Genomic DNA, 11328 nt, shown 5'->3' on the forward strand with positions numbered 1-11328 from the left:
ACACACTGACTCTCACTGGGATACAGTCCAACACACACATTGACTCTCACTGGGGTACAGTCCCACACACACTGACTCTCACTGGGGTACAGCCCCACACACACTGACTCTCACTGGGATACAGTCCCACACACACTGACTCTCACTGGTGTACAGTCCCACACACTGACTCTCACTGGGATACAGTCCAACACACACATTGACTCTCACTGGGGTACAGTCCCACACACACTGACTCTCACTGGGTTACGGCCACGCACACACTGATTCTCACTAAGATACAGTCCAACACACACACTGACTCTCACTGGGGTACAGTCCCACACGCACACTGACTCTCACTGGGGTACGGCCACGCACGCACTGACTCTCACTGGGGTACAGTCCCACACATACTGACTCTCACTGGGGTACAGTCCCACACACACTGACTCTCACTGGGGTACAGCCCCACACACACTGACTCTCTCAGGGATACAGTCCCACACACACTGACTCTCACTGGGGTACAGTCCCACTGGTCACATCTAAGTTTGAATTTAAAGAGAAAGGTGATGTTGCCAATCATACATATTGCTAAAAAGAGGCACAAAGTCAAAGCTTGTTGTCTGGCACTCAACAGGACTGGCAGGAAAGATATAAACTTAGAAAGGAAGATCAATTCATAGAGCACACACACACATGCACACGCACACGCACACATACGCACACGCACGCAAACACACGCACACACACACATGCACACACGCCCACACACATGCATGTCCACACACACACATGCCCACACACACGCTCACGCCCACACATGCACACGCAAACACACGCGCACACACGCACACGCACACACGGACACACGTTCACACGCACACATGCCCACACACACACACAAACATGCCCACACACATGCATGTCCACACACACACACGCCCACACACACACACACACACACACACACACACACACACACACACACACACTCACAAAACCTTCAAGTTTGATGGAAATAATTTAAAAAGCTAGACAAGAATTGTAGAATTTTATCTTCTCGCCATTTTGGCCAAGCATGTTGATTGTCTGAGAGGAAAATTTGAAACCTAAACTACTGCCTCCAGTAAAATAACTACAGCCAGCTATAACTGATCCAGGAAGTTGTAGATTTAATCAACAAATGTTGGCTTGTAGCAAGGAACACTTGCTACACAAGATGTCAACACTGTGTTGTCATCCTGGATCAGTTATGGCTGGATTTAGTTATTTCACTGGAGACAATAACTAAGGTTTCAAATTCTCCTCTCAGATCATCAACATTCATTGATTAAATTTCCAGGGTGTTCATAACTCATAATCATTGGGGTCTTACGACACAAAGTTCCTACCTCTCATCCAGGTTCATGTTCCACCTCGTTCAGAGCTGTGACAGAACATGTTTGAATAGATTGATTAAAAATATCTTACCTCACAAACTGTGAAAAAAGAGTGTCAGAGAAGACAGGGAAAGAGGGCAAAGGCTATTGCTTTAAATAAGTTATTACTCTGTCTTGTTGTGGCCATTCCCATTAGAATTGCACACAAACAAAATGGGACATGTCACCTTTTTCTGAAAGTGTTGCAGCCTTGAAAACTCCATTCTGCCAGCCTGTTTGTTGTAAATGCTACTTTCCTGCTCCTGTAACTAGTGTCTTCTGTTTAGCAATGTGTTTTTTCCAAAACCATTCAAAAATATATCCCTCCAACGACCTTCTGCATGTGTGATTTCAGAGGAGGATTAGGCCATCCAGCTCCTCAAGCTAACCCCATCATCCAAATAAATAAGACTGATCAGATTGTGGTCACAATTCCACACTTCTGTCTCCCCCCAGTAACCATTGACTCTCTCTTCAGCCGCTTCAGCAATAACTTTCACTCCAACATGAGAAATGGGGATATTTATAAATGATTGCACACCCCTCCGTTCCTACCCCTCAGACATTGAAGCAGTACATGTGAGCACTTCCATCTGGAAGGCCTAGGGCAGCAGATACATGGGAACACCTCCACCTGCAAGTTTCCCTCCAAGCCACTCACCATTCTGACATGGAAATATATCGTCATTTCTTCAGTGTCACCGGATCAAAATCCTGGAATTCCCTCCCTAAGGACATTGTGGTTCAAACCAGAGCACATGGACAGCAACGGCTGAAGAAGGCAGCTTACCACCACTGTCAGAAGGGAAACTAGAGACAGGAAATAAATGCTAGCTCGGATGCCCACCTCCAATGAGTGAATAAAAAATTGCAAAAAACTGAGTTTCCGGCTTTCTCTCTTTATTTTGTGCCCTCTTTCTGTTTCTCCATCTTCTCTCCATCTCCATTTGTCTTTCTTTCTGTCTATTTTTTTCTGTTTTCCTTCATCTGTTTCACTCTGTCTCCGGCTCATGGTCTATCTCTGTGTTGCTTTCTCTGTCTTTTTCTCTCACTCTCTCCAGCTCAAGCCGGGAGGTGAGCAGTTTAGCAGCTGTTTGCTATTTATTAACCAGTCATGGTTAAATTGGTTTATAAATTAACAGATGTTTCAACTTTATTTTTTTCTTCTGGGAGTAAAGATGGTTCTAGTGCAGCTCATGTGTTTACATCAGTCGCTGAAAATCCTCAACTGAACTGATCATCTTTATTTAATGACTTTTTCTGTGCATGAATGTTGTGATTCTCAAGGTAAGACTAATTCCCGTGACAGGGACAGCATGGAGCTAGATACAGAGTAAAGCTTATTCTACACTGTCCCCCATCTAACACTGCCAGAACAGGGACAGCATGGGGTTAGACACAGAATAAAGCATCCTCTACACTGTGCCAGAAATATGTATAAAGGATGCTAGATTATGCTAAAGGAATGATTGGTGGTGTTTGCACAGACTGGATCGATGAGTATTTGGAAGTGAAGGGCCATTTTCCCTGCTGTGGTTCAGTTATTGTTCTGTATTCTTGGTTTAGTGAGAATTATATCAGTACTGTTACCGCTTTGAGAGGTCAGTATGCAAATGAACAAGGACCAGGGTAACATCACATGATTAGTAGTCACAAGGAGTCCAAGTAGCAGTAAGCTAGATTAAGGAGTTCTAATAATTATTTTGTAACTGCACCCAAATACCCTAGACTCAGATGCTTCAGTTAATTGTTGGCAGATAGGATCAGGGTAAACCCTAAGGCTTTCTACAGGTATTTAAGGAATAAAAGAATGACAAAAGTAAGATTAGGCCCAATCAAGGATAGCAGTGGTATGTTGTGTGTGGAGTCAGAGGAGATAGGGGAAGCACTAAATGAATATTTTTCAACAGTATTCACTCTAGAAAATGACAATGTTGTCGAGGAGAATACTGAGATACAGGCTACTAAACTAGGTGGGATTGAGGTTCACAAGGAAGAGGTATTAGAAATCCTTCAGAGGGTGAAGATAGATAAGTCCCCTGGACCGGATGGGATTCATCCTTGGATACTCTGGGAAGCCAGGGAGGACATTGCCGAGCCTTTGGCATTGATCTTTAACTCGTCATTATTTACAGGAATAGTGCCAGATGACTGGAGGATAGCAAATGTGGTTCCCCTGCTCAAGAAGGGGAGTAGAGACAATCCTGGTAATTATAGACCAGTGAGCCTTACCTCAGTTGTTGGTAAAGTGTTGGAAAAGGTTATAAGGGATAGGATTTATAATCATCTAGAAAAGAATAAATTGATTAGGGATAGTCAGCACGGTTTTGTGAAGGGAAGGTTGTGCCTCACAAACCTTATTGAGTTCTTTGAGAAGGTGATCAAACAGGTAGATGAGAGTAAACCGGTTGATGTGGTGTATATGGATTTCAGCAAGGCGTTCGATAAGGTTCCCCACAATAGGCTATCGTACAAAATGCGGAGAAATGGAATTGTGGGAGATATAGCAGTTTGGATCGGAAATTGGCCACCTGAAAGAAGACAGAGGGTGGTAGTTGACGGGAAATGTTCATCCTGGAGACCAGTTACTAGTGGTGTACCACAAGGGTCGGTGTTGGGTCCACTGCTTTTTGTCATTTTTATAAATGACCTGGATGAGGGCGTAGAAGGATGGGTTAGTAAATTTGCAGACGACACTAAGGTTGGTGGAGTTGTGGATAGTGACGAAGGATGCTGTAGGTTGCAGAGAGACATAGATAAGCTGCAGAGCTGGGCTGAGAGGTGGAAAATGGAGTTTAATGCAGACAAGTGTGAGGTGATGCACTTTGGTAGGAGTAACCAGAAGGCAAGGTACAGGGCTAATGGTAAGATTCTTAGTAGTGTAGATGAGCAGAGAGATCTCGGTGTTCATGTACACTTAATTGAAACATATAAAATAATCAGAGGGTTAGATGTGGTGGATAGGGAGAGCCTTTTTCCTAGGATGGTGACAGCGAGCTCGAGGGGGCATAGCTTTAAATTGAGGGGTGAAAGATATAGGACAGATGTCAGAGGTAGTTTCTTTACTCAGAGAGTAGTAAGGGAATGGAACACTTTGCCTGCAACGGTAGTAGATTCGCCAACTTTAGGTGCATTTAAGTCGTCATTGGATAAGCATATGGACGTACATGGAATAGTGTAGGTTAGATGGGCTTGAGATCGGTATGACAGGTCGGCACAACATCGAGGGCCGAAGGGCCTAGGCCCGAAACGTCAGCTTTTGTGCTCCTGAGATGCTGCTGGGCCTGCTGTGCTCATCCAGCCTCACATTTTATTATCTTGGATTCTCCAGCATCTGCAGTTCCCATTATCAAGGATCATTAGTTTAGTTTCAATTTCTGTTCTGAAGAATCAAGATTTAGGTTTGGGAGACCAGTCAGCTGAGCACCTTTCAATCTCACAAATTTCACAATCTAGATTGACAAGGGTAGCAGATGCAGGGGAGACCACCACCTGCAAGTTCCCCTCCAAGCCATTCACCATCCTAAGTTAGAAATATATTACTGTTCCTGCAGTGTTGCTGAGCCGAAACTCTGGAATTTCCTCCCCAAGAGCATTGTTGGTCAGCCCACAGCACATGGAGCACAATTGTTCAAGAAGGCAGCTCACCACCACCTTCTCAAGCAGCAACTAGGAATGGGCAAGAAATATTGGCCCAACCAGCAACACCTGCATGCATCATAAAGAGGGCATTAATTACAAAGTTAGTATGCAGGCTCAGCATATAATGAAGAAGGTCATTTGAATCCTATTGTTTACTATGAGAAGAATTGAACACACAAGTAAAGATGTTATGATTAAATTTACAGAGTATTGATGAGATGATGCTATGAATACAGTGTGCACTGCCGTCTTCTCTTTTAGGGAAGGATGTTGTGAGGTGGTTCATTGGAGATTTTCTAGACTGCTAACTGGAATGAGCAGGTCATAGAATCATACAGTCATGCAGCATGAAAATAGACCCTCCAGTCCAAAAAGACCATGCAGAACATAATCCCAAACTAAACTAATCCCACCTGCCTGCTCCTGGCTCATATCCCTCCAACGTTTCCTATTCATTAACTTATCTAAATGTTTTTTTTTAAGATTGTAACTGTACCTGCACCTGGCACTTCCTCTGGAAGCTCATTCCACACACAAAACACTCTGGAAAAAGTTGCCTCTCAAGTCTTTTTTCAATCTTTCTCCTCTCACCTTAAAGATATGCTCCCAGTCTTGAAATCCCCCACATGAAGGAAAGGACACCTGCCATTCACCATATCTATGACCCCTCATGATTTCATAAACTTCTACAAGGTCACCCTGAACATCCGACGCTCCAGTGAGAAAAGTTCCAGCCTATCCAGCCTCTCCTTATGTCATCTTATGAAGGCCAGTTGGACAGACTGGGCTTGTTTCTGCTGGAGTTTAGAACAATACTGGGTAAGGTGACTGAACTGCATAAGATCCTGATGGTCTTGACAAGGTGGACATTAAAAACATATTTCCTCTTGTAGCTCAGTCCAGAATAAGGGTGTACTGCTATAAAATTAGTGATTACCCTTTCAGGATTGAGATGAGGAAAATATTTTTCTCTCAGAGGTCGTATGACTTTGGAACTCTCTGCCTCCGAAGGTGGTGGAGGAGGGTCATTGAATACCTTTAAGGCAGAGGGAGAAATATTGTTGTTAGACAGGGAATCAAATGTTATCTGGAATAGACAGGAATGTGGAATTCGAAACACAAACAGATCGATCATGATTTTATTGAAGAGTGGAGCAAGATTAAGCAGCCAAATGTTCTATCTACTACTGCTCCTGTTTTGCATGTTTGATGTAGTTGTCCAAGTAGGACAATGTGAAGATGCTAGTGAAGCACAAAAATGAAGGAGTTGAAATGGAAGTGTTAATTGCCTGAGATGGTGTACCTGTACAGGATATGGAAAGATCACTGGGAAACAGGCTGAAACTTTACACTGCAGTTTATGTTAACATCTTTCTAAACTGTTTTACATAGATTTGTTGTCCTTCATTTTGTTTAATAAAATCATGATTTATCAAACCATGGGCTCTGACTTGTCCAGTATTACTATCAGCTGTGATCACATAACTAGCAACTATGAGGAGTCTCAGCAGCAATAAATTAGACTGAGGTTGTGTACAGAACTTGTTCAGTGACTGCAAATTTTCAGTTGTCCACTAAATAAATCAGTTAGAACCACAGAAACCACAACAAAGTGATAGCACAGAAAAAAGGCCATTCAGTGCAACATGTCAGCACTTCTTGTGAGTAAATTGAGTCTACACTACTCACTAATTCAGACTGTGATTGGTAATTTGTGTTACAGAAAGTATCATAAGCTTTTGACAGCGTCTGTGAACAATGGACAGTATAAAGCAGGCAGATGGCAGGAGTAGGAACACGGTCTCTGATCTGGAATCAAACTGCAGGCACAGTTCGAGGGTGTAGCTGACGTTTGATTTCTAGTTCTGACTGTCTCAAGCTTCAATGTCAGTCTCTAACTTACACCTATTTGTTATTTGCAAAATATTGTCAAGAACCTCATGTTGCCCAGGTGAGTTCTCTAAGGACAATACAGAGACCTGTACACAGATACCTGGGCTATCAGAGGTCTGTGAGTACCACCCAATAGCCTGTTATAATGAATAGAAGGGTCATATTTTGCCACACACCAGGTGTACCAAGTTAGACTGATATCTGTGTCCCTTAAACAACATCACAGAAACAGATTGTCTGGCTATTATCTGAATACTGTGGACTCTTACTATGCACAAATCGACTGCAATATTTTCTGCATCACAATGCACCAGAAGTAATTTATTGGCTGTAAAATGTTTTGGAATGTGCTGAACCTGTGAAACATTTGGTCTGTATCCGGGTTCATTCATTAATGTCCAGTTCATTCTATTCCCCTCTATCATATTCTCCTGTCCCTGTTAAATGGTACGTGCAACCAAAATATCATGATTAAACAGGTTAATAAAATGTGAGGCTGGATGAACACAGCAGGCCAAGCAGCATCTCAGGAGCACAAAAGCTGACGTTTCGGGCCTAGACCCTTCATCAGATGAAGGGTCTAGGCCCGAAACGTCAGCTTTTGTGCTCCTGAGATGCTGCTTGGCCTGCTGTGTTCATCCAGCCTCACATTTTATTATCTTGGAATCTCCAGCATCTGCAGTTCCCATTATCTATGATTAAACAGGTGTACACTTCAATCTCCTCTTTGGTCTGAAGTCCATCCCATTGCAGCAATAATTCCCCAGGCACCGGCAAATGCACAAATGTCTCCTCAAAACATCGTGGATGGTGTGACTTTGCACCTTTTGTGATATTTCTTCCTAGTCTGAATCTCAGTGACCTTCTTACAGATGTTAAATTGATCACACAGACAGGAGCTCCATGTTCTGAGTGTGACTTGGGGGCTGTCAGCATTTTGCCAGTTTTGAGGGAAGCCAGTGTCTGGCAGTTCCAGCCCACACATGTACAGGAGATTTTTTCTTATGAATCACTGCCTCTGACTCTCTATTATCCCAAATGAGAGTTCCTGTTAAAAACTGCCTGAATGCATTTGGGTGGAACTAAGTTGAATCTGCAGCTGAAGGATTGTGTTCTGCTGCATTGCTGCTTTTTGAACATCAAAATTTGAGTATTTTAGAAGGGCCTACAAGAAGTCAGAATCTGACAAAAGAACATGGGAAAGGCAGCAAATTCAAACCAACAATTCTAGAGCATCAGGGCTTGACTTATGAAGAAGGGTTGAACAGGTTAGATTTAAAGCTATTTGAATTTAGGATGAGGTTTTTCAACACAATACCTATGTCTCACAGACTGACAACTAAAGGTTCCTATTCAATCCTCAACCAGACTCAGTCCAAATGCACAAGTGAGAGGCTACCACCATCTGGAATTTGGCCAAATAGCCTCTGCAAGACATCCCAGCATCATTCCTGATAAATGTCCAGGCAACAGGGGACATTGGGATGTCACTGCCCGACCTCTCAATCTTGACGCAGGTATAGTTCACCACCCACATCACACCCTCCCCTCAACAGCCCTGCTGTCTCCTGACAAGTCCAGACCCTGTCCCTTCCCCAGACCCTGCAGCATCTCTTTCCTCCTTCAGATTAACATCAACATCTCCTACAACTGTTTCCAGAGTGTGTTCATTGTTCAGTCTCAGGCTGCTCCTCCTCAGCCCTGATTCTGATGCTCTCCCCAACCCCTATCGGTCACTGGCATTCCCCCCATCATCTGAAACAACTCCCAACCTCATTCACCGTTGGCAAACTCATTAATTCACCAGCAAACTGCAAACTCCCAGTTCTGAAGGAGAATCATACCAAACTCAAAAGATTAACTCTCTTTCTCTCTTCACAGATACTGCCAAACCTGCTCAGTTTCTTCAGCCATTTCTGTTTTATTTCAGCTCCTCCTGTCATTCACCAGTAAACTGTATCGGTCAAAGTGACATTGATCCCATGAGTGAGGACTAATGTGAAATCTAGTCCTTTGTGTGAAATTGCTGGACTCCCCTTGTTTAGAGAGATATACCATCTTAAATGGTCATTGGTTAAACATATGGTTGATAATGGAATAGTGTAGGTTAGATGGGCTTCAGATCAGTTTCACAGGTCAGTGCAACATTGAGGGCTGGAGGGCCTGTATTGCGCTATAATGTTCTATGTTCTATTACTGCATCTCAGATCCTGAGTAGACTCGACACAGAGGATACAACGGAGATTTCCCTTGGTGAGGGAGGCATAGTTTAAAAAAAGGGATTGCTATTTTAAGGTGGAGATGAGGAGACATTTATCTCGCAGAAGATCATTCGAACATGAAGTTTTCTTCCTAGAAGTTAATCTAGTTGATTCTTAGAATTTATGCAAGGCTAAGTGAAATAGGTTTTCGAGAGACAAGGGAGTTGAGAGTTCTACAGGGCAGACAAGAAAGTAGAGCTGAGGCCACAAGCTTGGTCTTATTTAGTGTTGGTGCAAGTCTTGAAGGGTTGAATGGCCTATGCCTGATTTTAATCTTATGTTCCTGTGTTAGGAATCAGGGATCAGTCAATATTCCAGCTCCTTGTCAGATGTGTGTTTAAGGTAGGTTAGGGTTAGGGTTCAGGTTAACCACAGTTACCCATCACTTGCCCAGGTCAGTCATCAGCTTAACACTACAGCCACTTGGCTTCCAGCTGTGTAAAGGTGAATTCCTTGAGGTCTCATTAAGTGACCTCCTTATCCTCTCACCATTTGTCCCAGGTTTAGATGGTGATATATAAAGTAGGCATGGACTGGCCAGAAGCATGGATTTCCAATTGAGGAAAGGTCTGTTTTACAAATGCTCAGATGAGCTTTGGAAAGGGGTTTGGAACCAACTGCTTGAAGTCGAAATGATTGTCAGAGCACTGGATTAGCAGCCATGGAGAAGATGGAGTGGGTTCAGAACAATATGTTCCTACAATGAAAAAAGCAGAGCTCAGAAAATGTAGACCACCCCTCCCCCATAGATGATCCCTGAACCCCAAGATGTCAAACAGCATGCAGTCAAGTAAAGCAGAAAATAAATGGATGTAATGTTAGATATTTGTGATGTCATGTTCATGATAGATATAGAATTTGGGGGGTGGGAGATGATAAGTAAGTTTGCAAATGACTGAAACATGAGCTGGCTGATTGATGGTGAGGAGGAATGTAGAAATGGATTTGTCAGAAGGGAAGATCAGTGGCAGATGGAATTTATTCCTGATAAATGAGATGCACTTTGGAAGAAGGAATAAGACAGAGAATACTCAATGAATGGTAGGACACCAAGAAGCTCAGAGAAACAGAGGGATCTTGGGGTGCTTGTCCACAGAGGCCTGAAAGTGGCAAAACAGGTTAATAGACTAGTTAAGAAGGCATATGGGACACTTGCCTTTACCATAGTTGCACTAAGTATATGAGCAGGGAGGTTATGTTGGAGCTGCATAGAACATTGGTTACATCACAGCTGGAGTACTACGTGTAGTTCTAGTCTCCACACTTTAAGAAGGATGGGATTGCCCTGGAGAAGGTGCAGAGAAGATTCACCAGGATGTTGCCTGGGATGGAGCAGTTTATCTATGAAGAGAGGCAGCAAAGCTTGGGTTGTTTTCTTTGGAGCAGAGATGTTTAACAGGAACCTGATAGAGGCGTGTAGGATTATAAGGGGCACAGACAGGGTGACTAGAAAGCAGCTGTTCCCCTCAGTCAAACTGTCAATAACAAGAGTTTTAAGGTGAAAGTCAGGAGGTTTAGATGGGATTTGAGAAAAACCTTTTCACCCAGAGGATGGTGGGGGTCTGGAATGTACTGCATTGGAGGGGAATTGAGGCTGGAAATTGCACAGCTTTTAAAAAGTATTCAAAATGTCATAACATTCAAGGCTATGAGCCTAGTGCTCAAAAATGAGAGTAGAGAAGATGGTAGCCATTACTGATTCGATGGGCCAAAGAGCCTCTTCTGTACCTGTATAAGTCTTCCATGCCTTAATGGAAGAAAATAGTCACTAAAAATTGCAGGGGCACAATTAAAAGAAAATTTTAAAAAATCAAAGTGAGGACATGAAAAAATATCGGCAAGGAGCCCAAATATGTTTTATAAACATCTGACCAGCAAGAGAATATTTCAGCAAAGAGTACGGTCAGTTATAGAAATGAAAGATAACTAATGATTGGAGGTTGAAGACTTGGGCATAATTCTTAGTAAATGCTTTGCAGCACAAAAGAAGGTCTTTTTAGTAAAGGAGAAGGAGGATAAAATATTGAGTATGAAAAACATGGTGATAGAGGAATAAATGAGGTACTTAATGTCTTTGAAAATAGATGATTTGGCAGGACTGATAAAGTGCATTGTGGGAGAGAGGTAAC

The sequence above is a fragment of the Stegostoma tigrinum genome, chromosome 31 (genome assembly GCF_030684315.1).
Source record: "Stegostoma tigrinum isolate sSteTig4 chromosome 31, sSteTig4.hap1, whole genome shotgun sequence".
NCBI classification, from domain to species: domain Eukaryota; kingdom Metazoa; phylum Chordata; class Chondrichthyes; order Orectolobiformes; family Stegostomatidae; genus Stegostoma; species Stegostoma tigrinum.